We start from the raw sequence: 20220 nt of genomic DNA, 5'->3' as shown, positions 1-20220 counted from the left end.
ATTATGATAAAAACTTAAAATGATATAACTTATATATCACAATAAGTTCAAGACTTCCACAATGACATACTAAAATATTATAAATATTTGTGTGTGTATACATATGTGTACATGCATATATGCATGTACATGTACTAATAAACCTGCCTAACTGGTTGGAGCATCACTTGACATTAATATCATTTCACTTGCTATAATTTGTGCTGTTTTCCACACATACACCATGCACCGTGCATTACTCTAAACAACTCAGTGACGATGCACGTTTTGTGTTAAACCGAATGGTGGTGCTTAAGTTAACACTTGTTTTAAGTAAATGATGAATTTGCCCAGCACTGAAACTGACACGGCAGCACTAAAACAAATACCCGATTGACTTTCAACAATATGGCATCTCACAAAACTGATCTGTACAAATGAATAATTTAGAAAAAAATATTTGTTTAAACAGATGTGACTTACATCGTATTTACTAACTGTCAAGCAGCCAGAATATTTAATCAGCAGCATTATAAAATATTTATTTCAAAAATCATTCTATAAAGCCACAAAAACCCCATTCACTGTACAGACAAGTAAAACAAATCATTCATCAAACAGGATTCGTTACATCTGCTTGGTGGCTTCGGTTACATAGCATGCAAACTACTACTTGGAGTTTAATAAGCGAATGCCACAGTGCTCAGCTACACTGTGCACATAAGCCCAGAGTGTCGCTGGAGCCAACTCTGGACTCAAAAAGATACCCAACATCGGGGATTTTCTAAATGCTCAGCAGCACAGGCAAGAAATTGCAGTGCATGGTGAGTGATTTGATCAGTACGTAGATGAAACTACCCATGGCTGTCCGATTCCTTTGTACTAAAGCGGATTTGTTACATGTCTGCTTTGTGCACAATGTATTTCTGTTATACTGATTTGTTGACCTGTGATTAAATGTTCTAATAAACTTAGCTGGCTGCTGTACAGACAGAACATCTGGAGCTGTGTTTAATTTCATGTCAGATTGAGACAGGAAACACCTGCCTAGGTGAAGTAATTAAAAAAAAGAGACATTAATCCAAGTGTTGGGGAAATGAATGTCACAGTCATCACATTGGAGGCAATGTCAACAAAGACAATAGTCGAAATTAATTTGGACGAAGTGATCTAAAATGAACAAAAAATTAATTTGTCCAAATATTATCACAACATTTCAAATTTAATGAGGACCATTTTCAGCATGACTGCAACAACTCTGCAGCAAAGCGACCCGAAGTGAATTTTTCCAGAACCTCAGAAATGACATGACTTGAGGTACCATTCAAAGTGTTTCTGCATAACCCCTGTACATCTGTTGCAATATTCACCTGACTCTGCAATCCATTTACTGTGATATCTTGAGAAGGATTTCAGAATATTCCTGCCAATGTTCAATTATCCTAGACGGATTTACAAAACAACTGCATAAAAAAGAGTAGATATTATTAACATGAAAAAAAAATTGCGCGCCACCTATAAGGGGAGAACTGCTGCATGCAAGTCTTCGCAATTGTAGTTGCTGCAGATCCAATCTGGTTACGATTAGGAATATCATGATAGAGCAACAAAGCACAGAATGTAATAATGCCATTAATTGATTGTTCTTTTTTTCCTTTTCACCCTATTGTAAACCATGGAAATCACGACAATTATGACCAGTCAATTGTGAATAGTTAAAACCACAAAGGAGACTTTTACCTGGCCCTTTGAAGTTTGCTTGTTGACATTGCACCATTTCTTCCACGGGATAATACGTAATGTTGTGAGAAAACATCATTGTTACCTTCACGTATAACATCTATTGCAATGCAGGCACACAATACAGAGGGCATCGGCATGGGAAAATATATCTCCTTCAACTAAACAAAATCAAACACATTTGTACCCTCGATATTTTCTTTGCATGGTGGTGTGAGTTACTGCATTTAAGTGCACTGGGATACTAAATATTCTAAAGACCCTTAAAGGAGAAATATATTCTATTAAAATGTGTCATAATCCTTAAATATTATGAAAGAAACATATCTATAAATGCACCGATGTTTCTCAGTCACCGCTTCTTACTATGTTTTATGCTTTAGACTTGCTGGTTATAAGTGGCTTGGGAGCAGACATTTTGTGTAGAACTACCCTTGATGTGAATTCACAAGGTTTTGTTTCAGTGACATCATGAATGGGAACAGTGGACCATGAGCTGCAATCCCCAGAAAGACTGCCACCAGAGCAATGCTTCATTATGTCAGATCAGGAGGAGTTCCACACAAAATGCTGGCTCCCAGGCTGCTTATAAACAGCAAATCTAAAGCATAAACTATAGTAATAAGGGGTGACTAAGTGAATGCACGGATACCTCCCTTTGTAAAAGGGGATCATAAGACAATGTGACAGAAAAACACTTCCAGTTAAAGGTTTTAATCTGAAGGCACAGAATATTTTTTGAAGCTCGTAACATATTCAATTGTGGGATATATTTGCGACAGCGACAGTAAATTGTTGCTTTCATGAAGTTCTGAGGCAAGAAAGAAACCGAGAAATGAAAGTTCCCAAATGAAATTAGTGCATCTGGGAAGTGGCCCAGGAGAGCCAACAGTCTGTGAACTAGACTGCTGTGTGCACTAGGGCTTCTCAAATTGGGTGAGCTTCAGTCTGTAATGTGTCACTGCCCAAGAGTGGAAAGCTGTCTTGTGACAGTAACCCTCAAGCATGTGCCTTCTGGCAAGTCGTCTAAAGAGCAATGTTGACACCATTTGCTGAGGGACTTGGGGGCGGATCTACCACATCCTCCTTGTCCATGACTGGTATAGATTTGAGATAAGGACCAGAAACCAGGGCAGAAAAAGATGAAGTGGTGGGAAAATAAAAAGCTAACAAGAATATTATTTAATTTTTTATCTTGAGCGACACACGTTGTAAAAATACTAGAAAAGCAGGTGCGCTTTGGCAACAAGTCAGTTGAATATTTTTGGAAAGATATAATTACAGTTTGAAAATGGTTGCTAGAAATTAAAAGCTTGCCTTGCACTGGAGCATTCATCATATAGAGTACACTTGCAGATTTTGCGAAAAAAATGTTATATAAATAAAATGAATAAAATCTAGTCCACTAAGTTCTATGCCGAGCTGTAGTAAATATTTCTGGAAGTTCAACATCAAGTGAATAAATGGTCAAGGTTATAATGAAGTTAAAGGATATCAGGGTGCTTTCACCACATTTCTGTTCAGATTAGGAATAGACATCGCTGTCAGATAAACGTAGAAAATAGGAGCAGGAAGAGGCCATTTGGCCCTTCAAACGTGCTCTGTCATTCATTATGATCATGGAGGTGCAATAAAAATGATGAATTTGATGTAGTCAAATGAAAAATGAGCTACAGTTTTCATAAGCAAACTCTTTACAAAACGATTTCAATAGTTCCATCATTTGAACTGTATGAATCTTTAACATTTTGCCCATGATAGAAAACAATCATATTATAGTATAGAATGTAAATGCAAATAGGGTTAAAAGGTGAATGTTTATCCAGTAAGTTGTCCATAAGATATGCAACATATTAATACAGACACAAACAGAATCACCAGAATTAACTGGTTATGATTTGTTTCTACAATGCCTTCTAATGTTATCCATGCTTAAATAGAAGTTCTTTTTTGTTAAATTGTTTTGGGAGCACAAATGAACATTTTTGTCCCAGAAGCAGTCATTATGTAGTGTGATGACACACAAATGTTTTTCATGCAAGATTAATTTGACAGAAACCAGAAACTACTGCAGTCAGAGTCAGGTGACTATTGACTCTATATTTGATTGGCTCTCCTGAACTGCTATTTGACAATATCCTTATGTCTATGAGATACAACTCTTTCAGCCTGTGGAAAGGACTGTGTGTTTTTTTACCCCAGTTTGAATATTAGCACCAATGCTGTATTAATGCTCTTGTGGCCTCACTTGTAATTGCCTACGCAATTGGAACAAATCCAGTTTCGCTCTCACCTCCCCAATAAAATGTGTTCTGTTGCTAATCCGTAGCTGATTTAGATCATTACAGTGCAATCAAGTCTTCATTTTATGCACAAAATCATATCACACAATACAAATGACATTACTCCTAAAACTGTGATACATTATCATATGTGCAGTAGTAAAGCCTGGGGTAAGACGGACTGGCATGTTAGATGAACCACTTCAATTTCCCATCAATCAAATTACAGTTTATTGTTCAGCTGAACCACCTCAGGCAACACAAATCTAGAAACTGTCATTCACGAAACATTATATTTTTCCTGTCATATTATGCCCCAGACACAATCATATAAAGAATGTCACACTGCTACTGACTTCTAGATCCCTTAATTTAACAAAAGCTCACTCTACAACATTGTGCTCAGTATACTGAGTTATAACAGTATTAGGTTACACCAATTTTATTAAACTGCATTAAGTAAATTTGATGCTTCCTAGACAATGATTTCTTTTTAAATTTCATTCACTACAGGAAGTTGTTGGTAATAGCATTTCTATGGATCTATCAGAACCCTGAATTACGTTATTTAATGAAATAACTGAAAGCGTATTTTGTACCTTCACATTCGCTAATCAGTTATTCTTGTGGAAGAAAAATAAATCACAGCTAGACATCTGGCCTGCTTCTGTGTGTTTATACATTTTATATATAAACATGTGTACATGTATAAACACAAATACACCCACAGAGGCATCTTAATGGGAAGACATGTGTCAGGTAAGATGTTCTCTTTATATTACTGTGTGCATTAAACAAACATTGTACAATCTGGATGGATAGACTCAGTGCCTGATTACCTTCCCTCTAAATGGAAGGCCTCATTAGTAGGCTGCTTAAGTGATATTTAGCATATAGACATATTTAATGAACACTTGGTCAATTGACTTCCTGGAAGTCTTGGAATTAGAGTACATTTTAGCTTGCGGTAAAATATGACTGAAATATAAAGTCTAGCATTGTATTTTATTCACATGAAATCATATTCGTTTCAACTTCTCTATGAAATCTAGGCCTTATGCTCAAAGCATCAAGAGTCTACATTTGTTTTACATGACACCATTCTTCCTATATGTCCCAAGTCTCCAATCCAATGCTGCTGTTTCATTCTTCACACAGAATGGCTGGATTCTGGCTTCAGAATTTTACCTACCGGTGAACTCTATCCAGGAGCAGGGCTTGCTCTTGCCAATTGCTGCACTGCTGTCCTGACTTGAAATTAAGTGTTCCACTCCTTACAATCCTGTCTCAAGGTTCTATCGCCCCCCCAGTGAGGGAAGGCAAGCTTAAGTGCCAGTCAAGTCTTGGATTTAGCCTTGAAACAATTTGGTTGGAGTGCAATGCTTTTCCACTGGAGCTGCTATGTCCTCAGGAGGGCTGTGTTCTGATATACATTAATAGGTACATGATTTATCACAAACCTCTTTACATGGACATGGCACATTTACACTGTTAAAGTAGTAAAACATGAAAATACAACATGCCGCAGCATGCACAAAGGTTCTCCTTGAATAATTATGTAACATTTGAAAGTGAGTAAGCTTATGTGTTTGCTTATGGAACCTCCCTGAAGATACAGTGAATAATGTACAGTGATATACTGATATAGGGGGCGATTTTCCCAAAATAATTCTAAGTATCCAACGGGTGGGAAAACAAGAGGTTCTCCCACTTGTCTTTCCAGCAAGTTGTGTCTCAGTTATTGACGGCACTCTGTGCAATGCAGAAGCCATCAGGAGATTCATGCCAGTGGGAGAGGGGGAGGAGCCTAATCCTGCCAAGGAGGCCAGCAGCAGTGCTCAGGGGGCCATTGTGCATGCGCCGATCTCCCAGTATATCCGGAGGCCTGTTTATAATCCCCTCCCCAATGGGCATGGCCTTTCACTCCATGGGAATTCCTGTCCTGCCAGACATTGCCAACCTTCTGATTCCCCCCCCAAATCGCTGGCCTCCCGATCGCTGGCCCCAGCACCCGCCCTCACCCCCTCCCCAACGCAGAGTTCCCCCTTCCCACCCCTCCTACCTTCCCCTCCAAGTCTGGCTCCGTTCCACGAGACCCCTCAGGCCCTGCCTCCTTGACACTGCCCAGTGCTTGGTGGGCACTGCCAATGTGCCAGGTTGGCACTGCCAATGTACTGGGCTGGCAGTACCAGGCTGGCACTGCCAAAGGGCATTGCCCCCCCACCCCCAACCTTGTTGCTGGGGACCAGCTGTGATCCCTACTGTGGACCATCATTGGTGAAGTCAGAAAGCCAAATGAGCCTGGACAATTGCATCCGGAGATTGCTAAACAGATGCAAATGGCATTATAAATATTTAAATCAGCCTCACACCCTTCCTGGGCATGAGGCTGATCACGTCATAATAAATGGCCCAAGAAGATCGTAACTTTCTCGACACTGGGCGCAGATCTGAGTTTTTGGGTCCTGCTGAAATTTCCCACCCCACTACACTACTCGACCAGCACAGCGGGACTGGAAAATCACACCTATTATAGCAAAGCAGCTATGTTACTGGACTAATAATTGAAAAAAAACATGCATTTAAAGTCCATCATGGTAGTTTGAAAATTCCAAGTAATCATACAGTATTAGGGGTTGATTCGGCCCATTATCCTATGCCGGCTCTTTAAAAGATCTTTCCAATCAGCCCAACTCTCTTGCACTTTTCCCTGCATTATTTTCTTTCTTAAATGTATATTTAATTTCCTTTTGAAAGTTATTATTGAATCTATTTCTGCCACCCTTTCAGGCTGTGCATTTGATATCACAACAACTTACCGCCTAAAGAAAAGTCTCCTCATCTCCCTGCTGGTTATTTGCCCAATTGCCTTAAATCTGTACCATTTGTTTATTAATCTTCCTGATTTCCCCTGAAATCACTCAGGGCACAATTTCTCCTTGTATCAAAAAATTGATTTGAATTCAGTTTTGTTAAAGTTTGTAAATAAAATGCTGACATGACATCAATGAAAGTTACTGTGAAACTGTTGAATTGTAAAAATCCAAATGGTTCACCAACATCCTTTAGAGAATGAAACCATGCATCATCAGCCAGCTTGGCCTACAGTCCCAAACCAACATGGTTGACCTTTAACTGCCCTCTACAATGGTCTAGCAAACCATTGTGTGCCATCTAACTCCATTTGCCATGGCTTCAGAAGAAGGTCCATCAGCATCTTCTCATGGAGCTAGAGATGAACAATAAGTACTGGGCCAATGACACTCACAGCCCAAGAATGATTAAAAGTGGTCGCAGTGTTGAAACAGTACTCCAATTGCTCGAAATTATCCATTTCAATCTCAAAAATAGATTACTTTTCAATGTACAAGACTGTAAAAAACATATTGGATATCTGGTGTAGTCTCAGAGCACTATCCAATATCCATCGTATTTGCATGTGGTTTCTATATTTTAGCTTACATTTGTTTGTTAGATTTTTAATTTAGAAGATATCGCATTTAAATAGACTGAGCTGGGGCAGGGTCTTACATATTTTGTATCAACATATGTAACCTGAAGGAGCTAAGTGGTCTTACTTGATTTATATTTTCATTTATAGCATTTTACAGTTTCTTCATATTGAGTGGATTAATTTTCAAACCCACATATAATATGGAAAGCAGCCAAATACATATGTACTTTTAATGGTTTTAATGGTCCTTTGTCAGTGCATTTCCTTATGGTGACACAATGATTAGCACTGCTTCCTTCACAGCTTCAGGGACCCGGGTTCAATTCCGGCCTCGGTTAACTGTGCGGATTTTGCCCGTGTCTGCATGGGTTTCCTCCGGGTGTTCTGGTTTCCTCCCACAGTCCACAGATGTGCAGGTTAGATGAACTGTTCACAATAGATCGCCCCTTAGTATCCCAAGATGCGTAGGGTAGATGGATTCGCCATGGTAAATGTGTGGGGTTACGGGCATAGGGTAGGGGAATGGGCCTGGGTAAGATATTCTGTAAGCGAGTCAGTGCAGACTCGATGGGCCCAATGGCCTCTTCTGCACTGTAGGGATTCTATGATTCTAATGTAGAAAATAATACACAAGTTGTTTTGTTTGAATGGTAATACACTGTAAATTCCAAGGACATTTATGAGCATCATTCATATCCCCCAATATTGCATCAAGTACATGCACAGGTACATTTTCATTCATCGTGATTTTCTTTTTATCCTTGTTCGAATGTTTGCTTAATTCTTAACTTTCGAGTTTCCATTTTCTGGGGGTACTGCTTCTTTCTGCTGCTGCCGCCCAAGTGCATGATGCAATTTGATGTTATGCAGCAGTGTATGATAGTTCAACAAGGATGTATTGCTTAGCAAAGTATTACCATGAGGTTAGCTGACAAGAAGAGAAGCTTGTACTGAAAAATATTATCATTATACAATATAGTACTATGTTCAGGCTTACAACTGTTTTCAAGATCATGCAGCAAGAGGGCAATTTGCAATCATTCCATATTCTCTGTTACCAATGTGCAAGGTTGATACTTTCAGTGACGTTGTACTACTTTTAAAAATTGGTGCTGGGAATGAATGATGCTAATATGCACATTAATTCTTAATACCATGAATACTATAAGTGAGTGCAATTTGCTGTTCTTCCCAGAATAGTCTTGATGAATATGTAATATTTTGGGTCGTGCCCATTTAAAGTTAGTAACTTCCTGATAGTACAGACTTGGGCGGTCGTGCTGTAATGGAAAGGGAGTAGGCCACTGCCTTAATGTGTGGTGGTTCCTGAAGTTCTGCTTCTCTCATAATCCTCTGACAGTAGTAATAGGTGTCAGCAAACTAAGGAACATTGCCGCTGCAGATGAGAAATGTTGTTTCCTGGTTCATTTGCTTGTATAAATAATCTCTTATCATCGAAGCAAGCCCAAAATCAGGAATGAAAGTTGTAATTCATGATTTTCAGAAAGCTGTTAGATGTGTTCCACAACACCAGGTGCTCCAGAATTTGACATAGTTCTGTTAACAATGAGACCAAGTAATAGAAGTTCTGTAACAAAAAGAAGGGATCCAATCCATCCCCAATGTTTGCTCAGTTGTCCTGGCACTTGATGGAAGGGGAGTTCAAACATAAAATCTGACTTTAGCAGAAGTTACTTAATAATTCTGCATCCAACGAAATGGAGATCCATTCTTTACAAAATGGAAATGATCCTCAATCATGGCAAATTCACACTTCTTGAATGATGGAAGTGTAACCTCGTCATCATAACACTATTAACACATTATTTGATCCGTATGCTCCGTGCCACCTGCTAATGAAAGAAATAGAGTATATATAAAGAAAGAATACAGTAAATTAATGTACAAATTGCAATGAATTATTTTAAACTATAGTTAAATATAAATAAATTGATTTTAATATACATTTTAGTTAAAGTAAGATGTTCACATGTGCCATTATTTTGTTATGTTAACTGCCAGGACATAAAACACCAACTGGTGTATCTTGAGGGAAAAATGTTTTTAGACCATTTGTAGGGAAGAACCATGGGTTCATGGTGATTACCTAATGTCAGTCCCAAAAAATTACATGATGCAGCTTATAAATAGAAAACCTGCATGCAGAATCCATCCATTTAACCCAATTGTGTTCAATTCTAACGTCATCAAATTGAAGTTTGTACCATTTAACTTGGCACGTCGGGTAGGTCTTAAGTCCAATTAATTAACTAAAAGAAATCATTCTACCTTGATTTTAAATTTTGGGAAACATAATGTACATTAGGAATTATACATAAACCTTAAGGGCGCTTCACATAATTTGCTTCACATATAGTATCAATACAAGACTAGATGCATCTCACCAATATACTGCTCATATGCCCTAAGTTCACTCTTAGAATATTTGTGCCTTGCACCAATATTGGAAGACCACTTGTTTATAATTGACAACAGATATCAATCCAGAGGCGAACCTTATTGACGACTTCATTGTGGACGTTATTTTTGATCTATTGTCACATGCAATCAGTCATGATGCCCTGCACACTGGATCCTGGATCGCTAACCCATACTTCAGCCTCCACGTTCTCGTGCGAAAGTGATTGTGATTCCAAGTAGAACTTGAGATTTAGTTTGTATTTGGTTTAGCTGCTGATTCTGAGCCATGTTTACACCGTTCCGTTAAAAGCAAGATCAAATTAAAAATGCCTCTCTGAATAGGGTTATAGTGTTCGCCGACATGGTTTTGTGTGGCGGTTTGAATAAAATTGGTTCTTCTGGATACAAAAAGAATGGAATGGCCTCTGGATGACTTTCTCTTTGTGTAGGGAAATCACCCACGTCTGATCTTTCTGATTTACAACTCTCCGCATAATTCTTATGCTTTAAAGACACAAAGCAAACTGGATAGAAATGGAGATTTTTAAGTGTTCAAAATAAAGTAATTGCTTTTGGAAAATGCAACATATTGTATGAATATTGCAAGGGAAGAAAGAGTTAAAATGTTATTGCTCACTGCTCGGCCTTACATGAAAGAAATGCTTTGCATACTAACAGCATCGCAGGTTTAACCACTGATTAAAACATTCTGCTTTATAGTCAAAATCCATCGCTCATTTTTTTCTGGAAATAATACCATGGTAATTATAGATCTCATCAGCTAACAATTTCTTTGGCATTGTATTATATTTCAAAATGCTTAAGAACAAAATTTACGCCTATCAATTCTTATCTGTATTTTTTAACTGCACGTGAAACATAGAAAGAAAAAGGATTGCAAACATTAAAATATATACAATAGCCACCTACTTACAGATCACATTCAATGCATTTACTTGGTACCAGAAATAAAACAGGCTATAACTGTAGGATTACAAACAGATATTATCTATGTCAGATGATACAGCCGATGTGTACGTATCTTGTGATGGAATTGAAATACCTCCTGATAAACAAATTAAACTGCACTGCTGTTTTGATGAATTGGAAGGTTTTAAAATCTCAAAAGGCATCATAATCCAGAAGCCATATTTCAAGGTTCACTTCTTGCTCCATAAAGAGAACACCTTTGCATCTGTTACACTACTCGAAACCACCATAAAATTGTGGGCAGTTATAATTAGATCCGCTTTCACATTCACGAGTAATACTGTTGTTTGCCTGCCGCTTTGATTAAAGAAACCATTGTCTTCCAACAGCTAGCATTAATTCTTCCAAGATGGTTTTCTGATGAGGCGTTAGTTTATTCCAGACTGCTGTTTGTTGTCTAATTTACGCCAGCTCCCCGCTGTGTTCTGTTTAAACCACGCTCTTTGTCTTGCCTTTGAAATTTACCAAAACTTACAAGAAATCAATAGTTAATTGATTATTCACTTTTCTGCAGCTTCAAACAGCAAGCATGCATAAGATCCTGGAGCAGTCGCCCTATTTTCAAGGCAGGAGGCTGCTTGGTGGCAGTTATCTACAAGCATTTTACTGTAGGCACCCCCACGAGCTGTGCGGTGGCATGCAATGCCAGTATCCGATACGGATAACGAAGACAGTCTAACGAAGCAGAGGAAGTCACCGTGTGAGTTAGATCCTTTTTACTGCTTTAAATAAATGCTGATATACCGGGCATCAGAAACAAGAATACCATGTCCTTCCAGTCATCCCTTTGCTTTCACTTACTCTTTCCTTCCGCATGGCATTGACCAATATGCCACTGCACCGGACTGATGTAAAATTTGCGTCGGAACGGGGATGAGACTTGTGCTGTACCTCTGACATGGAATAAGGATGGCAAGCACGTAACATTACGAAATCTAGGGCAAATGCGAGAGAGAGAGAGAGACAGATGGCGGAGCTGGCCAGAAGCCAAAGCCAGTGAAATGAATTACATTGCTGAATAACTGTACACCATTGATTCTGCCACTTGTTGCTGCATGGCAATAGGGGCCCTGATGTTGGCAGGATTCTCCTTACATGTCATGTATGCCTCAGACAACTTTTCACACATAACTCACAATACTGACACTGATACGCTGCAACAACGGTGCCTTGTGTAAGAGAAGGAAAAGAAGCACAATCACTGTGATCTGGCCATTTTGCTTATTGAAGAATGGAATACTGGCATTCACAGCTGTAGTTATGTGCCACAGATTCATGTGTGCTGAGTTGAAAATGAACACTCCCTCCCCACACTGTGTGGCACAAAGAGGCAACCCTCCACAGAGCTGCCACTGCGGGGTGAAGATTTCACATCTCGTCACTAAACCTACAAACGTGGCATCCTGAATTCCAAAGGAGAATATCTGCTGTCTGACAGAAAGGAAAGCTGGTCCCAGGGCTACAATGTTTGGGTGTTTTCGGAAAGCCAGGCACAGTCGCGGCAGATTGTTCAATAAATGCTCCATACCCTGGATGAAGCTAGACATTATGTGATGCCCAGGGGGCTTTGGAAATCAAATACGATGTTTGAAGTAGCACAATTTGAGGTACATTATAAAAAAAGCAATTTGAATTTCCAATGAGGCGATGCATATCTGCATGCTAATTAGACCAGTGTCAAGCCTAGTCGGCATTCTGCTGTTGATGGCTAGGAATGTGCTCGAAAGCTGTGCTGGGAGACTGCATTCTGCATAAATTATCAGCTTTGTTCTACTGTTCATTTTTTTTCACAAACAAATATGAAATGTAAGGATCAAAAAAGAGCATTTCGGAACTTAAAAATCATGTCACTATCAAACTTAGATTTGAGATTCTAATTGAAGATGGCACAGAAATCAGGTCATAATTACTAGACCACGCAAGCAGCTAGAGAGTTAACGTTTTACCTTTGTTTATACTACCAAGGTATTAAAGCCTAATTGTAAGAAAAGAAATTATCAGGAAAAGCCACCTAGTGGCAACATTATAATGTCTTACAGTATTAGAGGAGGGGGGAGGAAGAAATCAACAATCTATGGAAATAAAGATTCTTGTTTGTTACACTAGCTTTTCACAGCAAACTGTCATGGTAATATATCTTTCTTTAATATATTAGCTTTTGTGTTTTTTTCCAGAATAACCAACATCACTTAGTTTTCAAATTTACACTTCAAAGCCTTTTCTGCCTCGCACTCACAAAGATTAGGATGGTTAGGTATTGTATTTCAAATATATTACCACCACATTCCTAAAGTGTTAACATATACAAATCTTCGAAATACAAAACCTCTTCATCTCGGAGCAACCTAGATTGATCATTTTTTAAACACACAGAGAAGGCATCCATTCATTTTACCATTTATTTTGAAGCATGTCTATATGCCAGTGCGCAGTGTACAAAGAGAACACAAATTAAACATGCGCATAGTAAGCCTTATTCAATTTAGCAAGGGATTTTTTTTTGTATATTTGTCTTTAGGTTTTGTGTCTGTAATTAATTCACGTTGTACCCGACTTGTTAGCCAAAATTATGATATTAGCCAGGAAACAACCTAAAGCAGGCTTTTAAAAATAAGCCAGGAAGGATAGAAGCATGGGAAAAATTAAACAAAAAGAGAGGCAGTTAAGCAGAAAGGGATTATTGCAGAGCAATGAGACAGAACAGCGATAAAAAGGGAAATGGGAAGGCTGAAGAAATTTTGCAGAAAAACAGGTGTGGAGGAATCAAAGGATTCATGGAAGGAACAGTGTTATCACCTATTGTGTTGGCAGCAGTGTATTCATAATACTGATATCCCGATCATTCTAACCTAAGTAGGTGGCAAGGATTTCCTACATTAAGGAAATCCTGACTTGAGCGGCTTTAAAGATTATACACAATCTTTTCCTGACTCTTGCCAAATTCTATTGTTTTGGATGTTAAATATGTTATATCACCTTAAAGTACATGTTGTCCTTTACTTCCCTGTCGCAAAATAGTAACACTGCCTGATTTCTTGAACCCTGCATAGGGGCACGGCGTGCCTGAAAATCAGCTATACTGTCCCTCCCCCACCAATATGTATGAATTCACACAAGGAGGGAGATAGTAGGCACCAGTGATTGCTGTCAGCGAGTCTGCCGCTTTGAAACATTATGTAAAATGCTTCCCTTCTCATTTACTGCTTCTGCCATTTTCCTAAGGTTTCTTTTGTCTGTGAAAGGATTTAACTTGGTGATTCTAGTAAGCCATTGACAGTTGTCGGAATTAAATAAATGGGACTTCATTAATCAGAGCACCCTTTATAATTTAGTCCATGTTATTTGCATGGTCAACAATTTAAATATTTTCAATATCTCCACTTGTCTAGAGTGTTTTGGGTCCTGACTCTGCGCTCTGACTTCAGAGGCTGGCTTTCCCTGTGGATTCGGTAGCAATGGGAGTCCTGCAGCGAGATCAGCGTCCGAATCGTCCTGAAGGCAGCCTCCTAATTGAGCGCCTCCGAGCTCACCATCAAAGTAAAGTTGGATGGCAGCTGCCTGATTCTGCTGGCCCAGTGAGAGGGCTGGAACCTCGGAGTTCCACCAGGGGAAGTGGGTGCTGTGAAGACAGGTCGGGGACTGCAAGGGTGCCTCCACACTGAGGGCGATTTATGTTAAGTAAAAAATTCAGGGGGGGGAGGAAGGCAGAAGGCCCCTCAGATTAGAGGGGAAGCCTCTTTAGGTGTACTACTTGAGCTGTGGGTGTGGCTATTCCTGCCTCTAGTTCTGATGGTCCCATATCTTGCTCGAGGGAGGCTACCTCCATTGAGTAGGCAGTCTCTGCACTCATAGCAGCGCTGCTTTGCTGACAGCAGGATGCCAGTGAGGCCACAAAACTGTCTTGACTATGCAAATTTGCTGCTCCCCTCCAGTGCAGCTGTGGTAGTGTGGCCCTTTAAAAGGGGGGAGGGCATCACAGGTCGAGGAAGGTCTTGCAGTTAGAGCCAGAGATTGATTGGAGCAGTCGCATTGTAATTTAGTCTGACCTTGTTGTATATATTATTCTTATTGTTGACAATAAAGGCTTTGTTGTTCCAAGCCACATCGAGTCACTCTTGATCTATTACATTGGCGACGAGAAAAAACATTGAAATTATTGGGGATTGCAGTGTCTAGTTAGAGGGGGAGGAGACTTGAGCATCAAGAGTAAGAAACAGTAAGGTACACTTACTTAGCAATGCCTGTAATCAGAACAATCGAGCCTTTTGACCCCCAAGTAGACAACCGGGAACAATACCGAGAAAGGCTGCGTTATTTCACCATAGCGAATGAAATAACCACTGAAGGAAAGCAAAAGGTTATTTTGCCCACAGTCTGTGGACCACAGACTTAACGTTTAGTGAGAACATTAACATCACCAGATGCTCTAGACACAGTCTTTTGACCAGATTTTAACCCCCGTCCCTCGATCATTCTGCTGAGATACAAATTTCACACAGCAGTCCGTGAGCCGGGGAGACAGACTCAGGCTTCATGACAAGACTTAGCAGACTGGCAGAACACTGTCAATTTGATTCAGCATTAGAAGAAATGTTAAGGGACAGATTGGTCTGTGATATAAACAGATGAAAAATACAAAAAAGTTACTGACGGAGACCAAAGTTACCTTAGAAAAATCTGTGGAGCTGGCCCACGTGACTGAATGTGGGGAGCAGGGCATAACAGAGTTGCAAGGTGTGCCAAACAAGGTAAATCATTTGTGGTGGAAAATGACTGTGGTGAAAAACAGCCCAGAAGTGAGCGCAACATTGCCCATTAGAAGAAGCGCAACAGTGAGGCTGAAATGTGTTTTCGATGTGGGGGAGAAAACATCCCAAAGAAGTTTGTGAATGCAAGAATTATGTGTGCTTCAAGTGTAATTAGAAAGGTCACTTAAAAGTGTGGTACAGAGCAAAGCAACCTGTACAATCAGTCCAAAAAAAGGCAGTGACTATTAGCTTAACTCCCTTAAACAATTTGGGTGAAGAGTCCAACAAGGGATCCGAGTCATTCACTGTAAACTAGGTCCAGCTAAGCAAAGTGCCCCCAATAGAGATAACTCTGCTGGTAAACGGCAAAGTGCTCAGGATGGAGGTCGATACTGGGGCAACAGCCACAGTCATAGGGGAACAGACATTTTGTTATCTTCAGAAAGAACTCCAACCATTCACATTAAGTGAGTCAGGTGCCATTTTTTCCATATATTCCAGAAGGAATATGCAGGAATAGATGCAGCAACAGTAACCGTGGCACATCAGAACCAGACAGCGAAGCTGCCAGTCTTGGTAATCTACGATCACTTGTTTAATGGGCCATGATTGGTTAAAGTAAATACAGCTAAACTGGCAGGAAATATTAAATCTGAGGGGTGGAGGTTTTCAGGAGTTATTTTATAAATTAGCGACGTCTTCCATGACGAATTAGGATGTATAAGGGGAGCTAAAGCTAAAACCTATCTGTATCAAGAAGCGACGTTTGAATATTTTGGGCCCACCTGGTGCCTTATGCCCTTCCTCAAAAGATGGAAATCGCGCTCAGGAGGTTGGAAGATTTGGGCATTATAAACGCTTACAATTTTCTGAATGGGCTGCACCCACAGTCTCCACTTTGGGACAGTAAGAATTTGTGGGGATTACAAATTAATTGTCAATAGAGGAGCGCAGTTAGACAGGTACACAATACTCAGAACTGAAGATCTCTATGCTAAAATAGCAGGAGGTTTAATGTATACTAAATTGGACCTCACAAAAATTGGTGACAATCAACACACCTGTAAACAAGGTTGCCTTTTGGAGTCTGATCAACCTGTGCCATTTTCCAGCGTATGATGGAGAGTCTCTTCAAGGCATCCCCGATGTAGTGGTTTATCTGGATGACATACTAATCACTGGTACCTCACCTGAAAATCATGGATCCAACATAGCAGAAGCCATTGAAACGATTTTAGGAAGCAGGGGTTAGGCTGAAATGGGAGAAATGTACATTTCAATCAGAAGAAGTTTCCTACTTAGGGTTCAAGTTCAATTCAAAAGGATTATATCCACAGCCAAAAGATGTATTCGAGCTGAAATTATTTCTGGGGATGGTAAACTATTATGGCAGATTTTTTTTAAAATGCCAAAGGTGGAAATGGAGAAGAACAAAAGAAAGCCTTCATAAAAGCCAAATAGGTTCTGCAGCCATCTGCCTTGTTGATGCATTTTGACACAAATAACTCTTAATAGTAACCTGTGATGCTTCACTGCATGGAGTGGGAGCAGTTTTGTCCCACTGGATGTCTGATGGAGCAGATTGTCTTTGCTTCAAGAACATTGTCCAATGAGGAAAGGAAATACTATCAAATAGACAAGGAAAGCTTGGATGTCATCTGTGTGCAAACTCACAAGGCACAGGAAGCCACCCATGGCAGTCAAAGAGGGGAAACGAAGGACAGAAAATCTAAAATTTGGTAACACTTTGAAGGGGGAAAAGCAAAGGTGGCGAGGATATCTGACTAGAGTCATAGAGTCATAGAGGTTTACAGCATGGAAACAGGCGCTTAGGCCCAACTTGTCCATGCCACCCTTTTTTTTAAAACCCCTAAGCTTGTGTCAATTGCCCGCATTTGGCCCATATCCCTCTATACCCTTCGTACCCATGTAACTGTCTAAATGCTTTTTAAAATACAAAATTGTATCTGCCTCTACTCTTACCTCTGGCACCTTATTCCAGACACTCACCACCCTGTGTGTGAAAAAATTGCCCCTCTGGACACTTTTGTATCTCTCCCCTCTCACCTTACACCTATGCCCTCTAGTTTTAGACTCCCCTACCTTTAGGAAAAGGTATTGACTATCCAGCTGATCTATGCCCCTCATTATTTTATAGACCTCTATAAGTTCACCCCTCAGCCTTCTACGCTCCAGAGAAAAAAATCTCAGGCTATCCGGCCTCTCCTTATAACTCAAACCATCAAGTCCCGGTAGCATCCTAGTAAATCTTTTCTGCACTCTTTCTAGTTTAATAATATCCTTTCTATAATAGGGTGACCAGAACTGTACACAGTATTTCAAGTGTGGCCTTACCAATGTCTTGTACAACTTCAACAAGATGTACCAACTCCTGTATTCAATGTTCTGATCAATGAAACCAAGCATGCTGAATGCCTTCTTCACCACTCTGCCCACCTGTGACTCCACTTTCAAGGAGCTATGAACCCGTACCCCGAGATCTCTTTGTTCTGTAACTCTCTCCAATGTCCTGCCAAAGATGTGCGGGTTAGGTTGATTGGCCATGCTAAAATTGCCCCTTAGTGTTATGAGATGCGTAGGTTAGAGGGATTAGTGGGTAAATATGTAGGGATATGGGGGTGGGGCCTGGGTGGGATTGTGGTTGGTGCAGACTCGATGGGCCGAATGGCCTCCTTCTGTACTGTAGGGTTTCTATTTCTAATATTTCTATTAACTGAGTAAGTCCTGCCCTGGTTCAATCTACCAAAATGCATCAGCTCGCATTTATCTAAATTAAACTCCATCTGCCATTCGTCGGCCCACTGACTCAATTGATCAAGATCCTGTTGCAATACGAGATAACCTTCTTCACTGTCCACTACGCCACCAATCTTGGTGTCGTCTGCAAACTTATTAACCATGCCTCCTATATTCTCATCTAAATCATTAATATAAATGACAAATAACAGTGGTTCCAGCACTAATCCCTGAGGCATACCGCTGGTCACAGGCCTCCAGTTTGAAAAACATCCCTCTATAGCCACCCTCTGGTTTCTGTCATCAAGCAAGTTTTGTATCCATTTAAATACCTCACCCTGGATCCTGTGAGATTAACTTTATGCAACAACCTACCTTGTCAAAGGCCTTGCTAAAGCCCATGTAGACAACATCAACTGCACTGCCCTCATCTACCTTCTTGGTTACCCTTTCAAAAAACTCAATCAAATTTGTGAGACATGATTTTCCACTCACAAAGCCATGCTAACTGTCCCTAATCAGTCTTTGCATCTCTAAATGCCTGTAGATCCTGTCTCTCAAAATACCTTCCAATAACTTACCCATCACAGATATGAGGTTTACCGGCCTGTATTTCCCAGACTTTTCCCTGCAGCCCTTTTTAAACAAAGGCATTACATTTGCCACCCTCCAATCTTCAGGCACCTCACCTATAACTATCGATGATTCAAATATCTCTGCTAGGGGACCCGCAATTTCCTTCCTAGCCTCCCACAATGTCCTGGGATACACTTCATCAGGTCCCAGGGATTTATTTACCTTGATGTGCTTTAAGATTTCCAGCACCTCCTTCTCTGTTATATGTACACTCCTCAAGACATCACTATTTATTTCCCCAAGTTCCCTAACATCCATGCCTTTCTCAACAGTAAATCCTGATGAGAAATATCCATTTAGGATCTCATCTACCTCTTGTGTGATTCCACCAGTCTCACTGGTAACTCACTGAAATTGGGCTGACAAGTAATAATGTAAGTAGTAATACTGGAAAAACGCAGATTTCCATCATAATCAACAGAAGTATGGTACGTCACGGATAGTAATTGGTGTAATGCCCTGATATCCTACATGCAGGGAGTAGTAATCGAAAAAGAATGGGCAGGATTTTATGGCCTCGCTTTGGTGAGATCATAAAATCCCACCCGAGACCAACGGAGATTTTCATTCTGGGAACCTCACCCACTCCGATTCTGGTGGTAGGGTTTCGGCCAATATATCCACCCTGAAACTGTAGCCAGAATCTCCGTGCATTGGGCAAGGTGAGGCCAGGTGCCCCAATAAATGCCAATTTTAACAGGCCTGCTGTCTCTCCCTATCTCTTGGTTATTATCTATCTGAGATACCTGTACCCCTCCACTCCTGGCCTATTGCGCATACCTGATTTGAGTCGTTCTGCCATCAGTGGCTGGTGCCTTCAGCTGCTGAGTTCTTGAGTTCTGGAATACCCTCCCTCTCGACCTCAGTTTCCTCCTTTACGGCACTCATTAAAACGCATCCCTTTGATCTTCAACTATCTTCATAACTCTTTCTCTGGCTGGGTATCAAATTTTGTCTGATAACACTCCTGCCTTGGGATGTTTCGTCATATCAAAGGTGCGATATAAATGCAAGTTGTTGAGAGCTGACACTCTCTCCTGTAATCTCATTCGCCCACCAAAGATCGTTCTGCATTCTCCTTTTTAAATATATGTCCTATGCCTCTTGGAATTATATTTTAGCATGTGAAATTTGGGCCGGAATTCTCCGACCTGATTGGCGGCAGTGATTCTCCAGTCTCGCTGCAGTAAATGAAGATTTGGCTGTGCGCGAA

The sequence above is a fragment of the Mustelus asterias genome, chromosome 7 (genome assembly GCF_964213995.1).
Source record: "Mustelus asterias chromosome 7, sMusAst1.hap1.1, whole genome shotgun sequence".
Classification (NCBI taxonomy): Eukaryota; Metazoa; Chordata; class Chondrichthyes; order Carcharhiniformes; family Triakidae; genus Mustelus; species Mustelus asterias.
Note: the sequence above shows the minus strand (reverse complement) of the source record.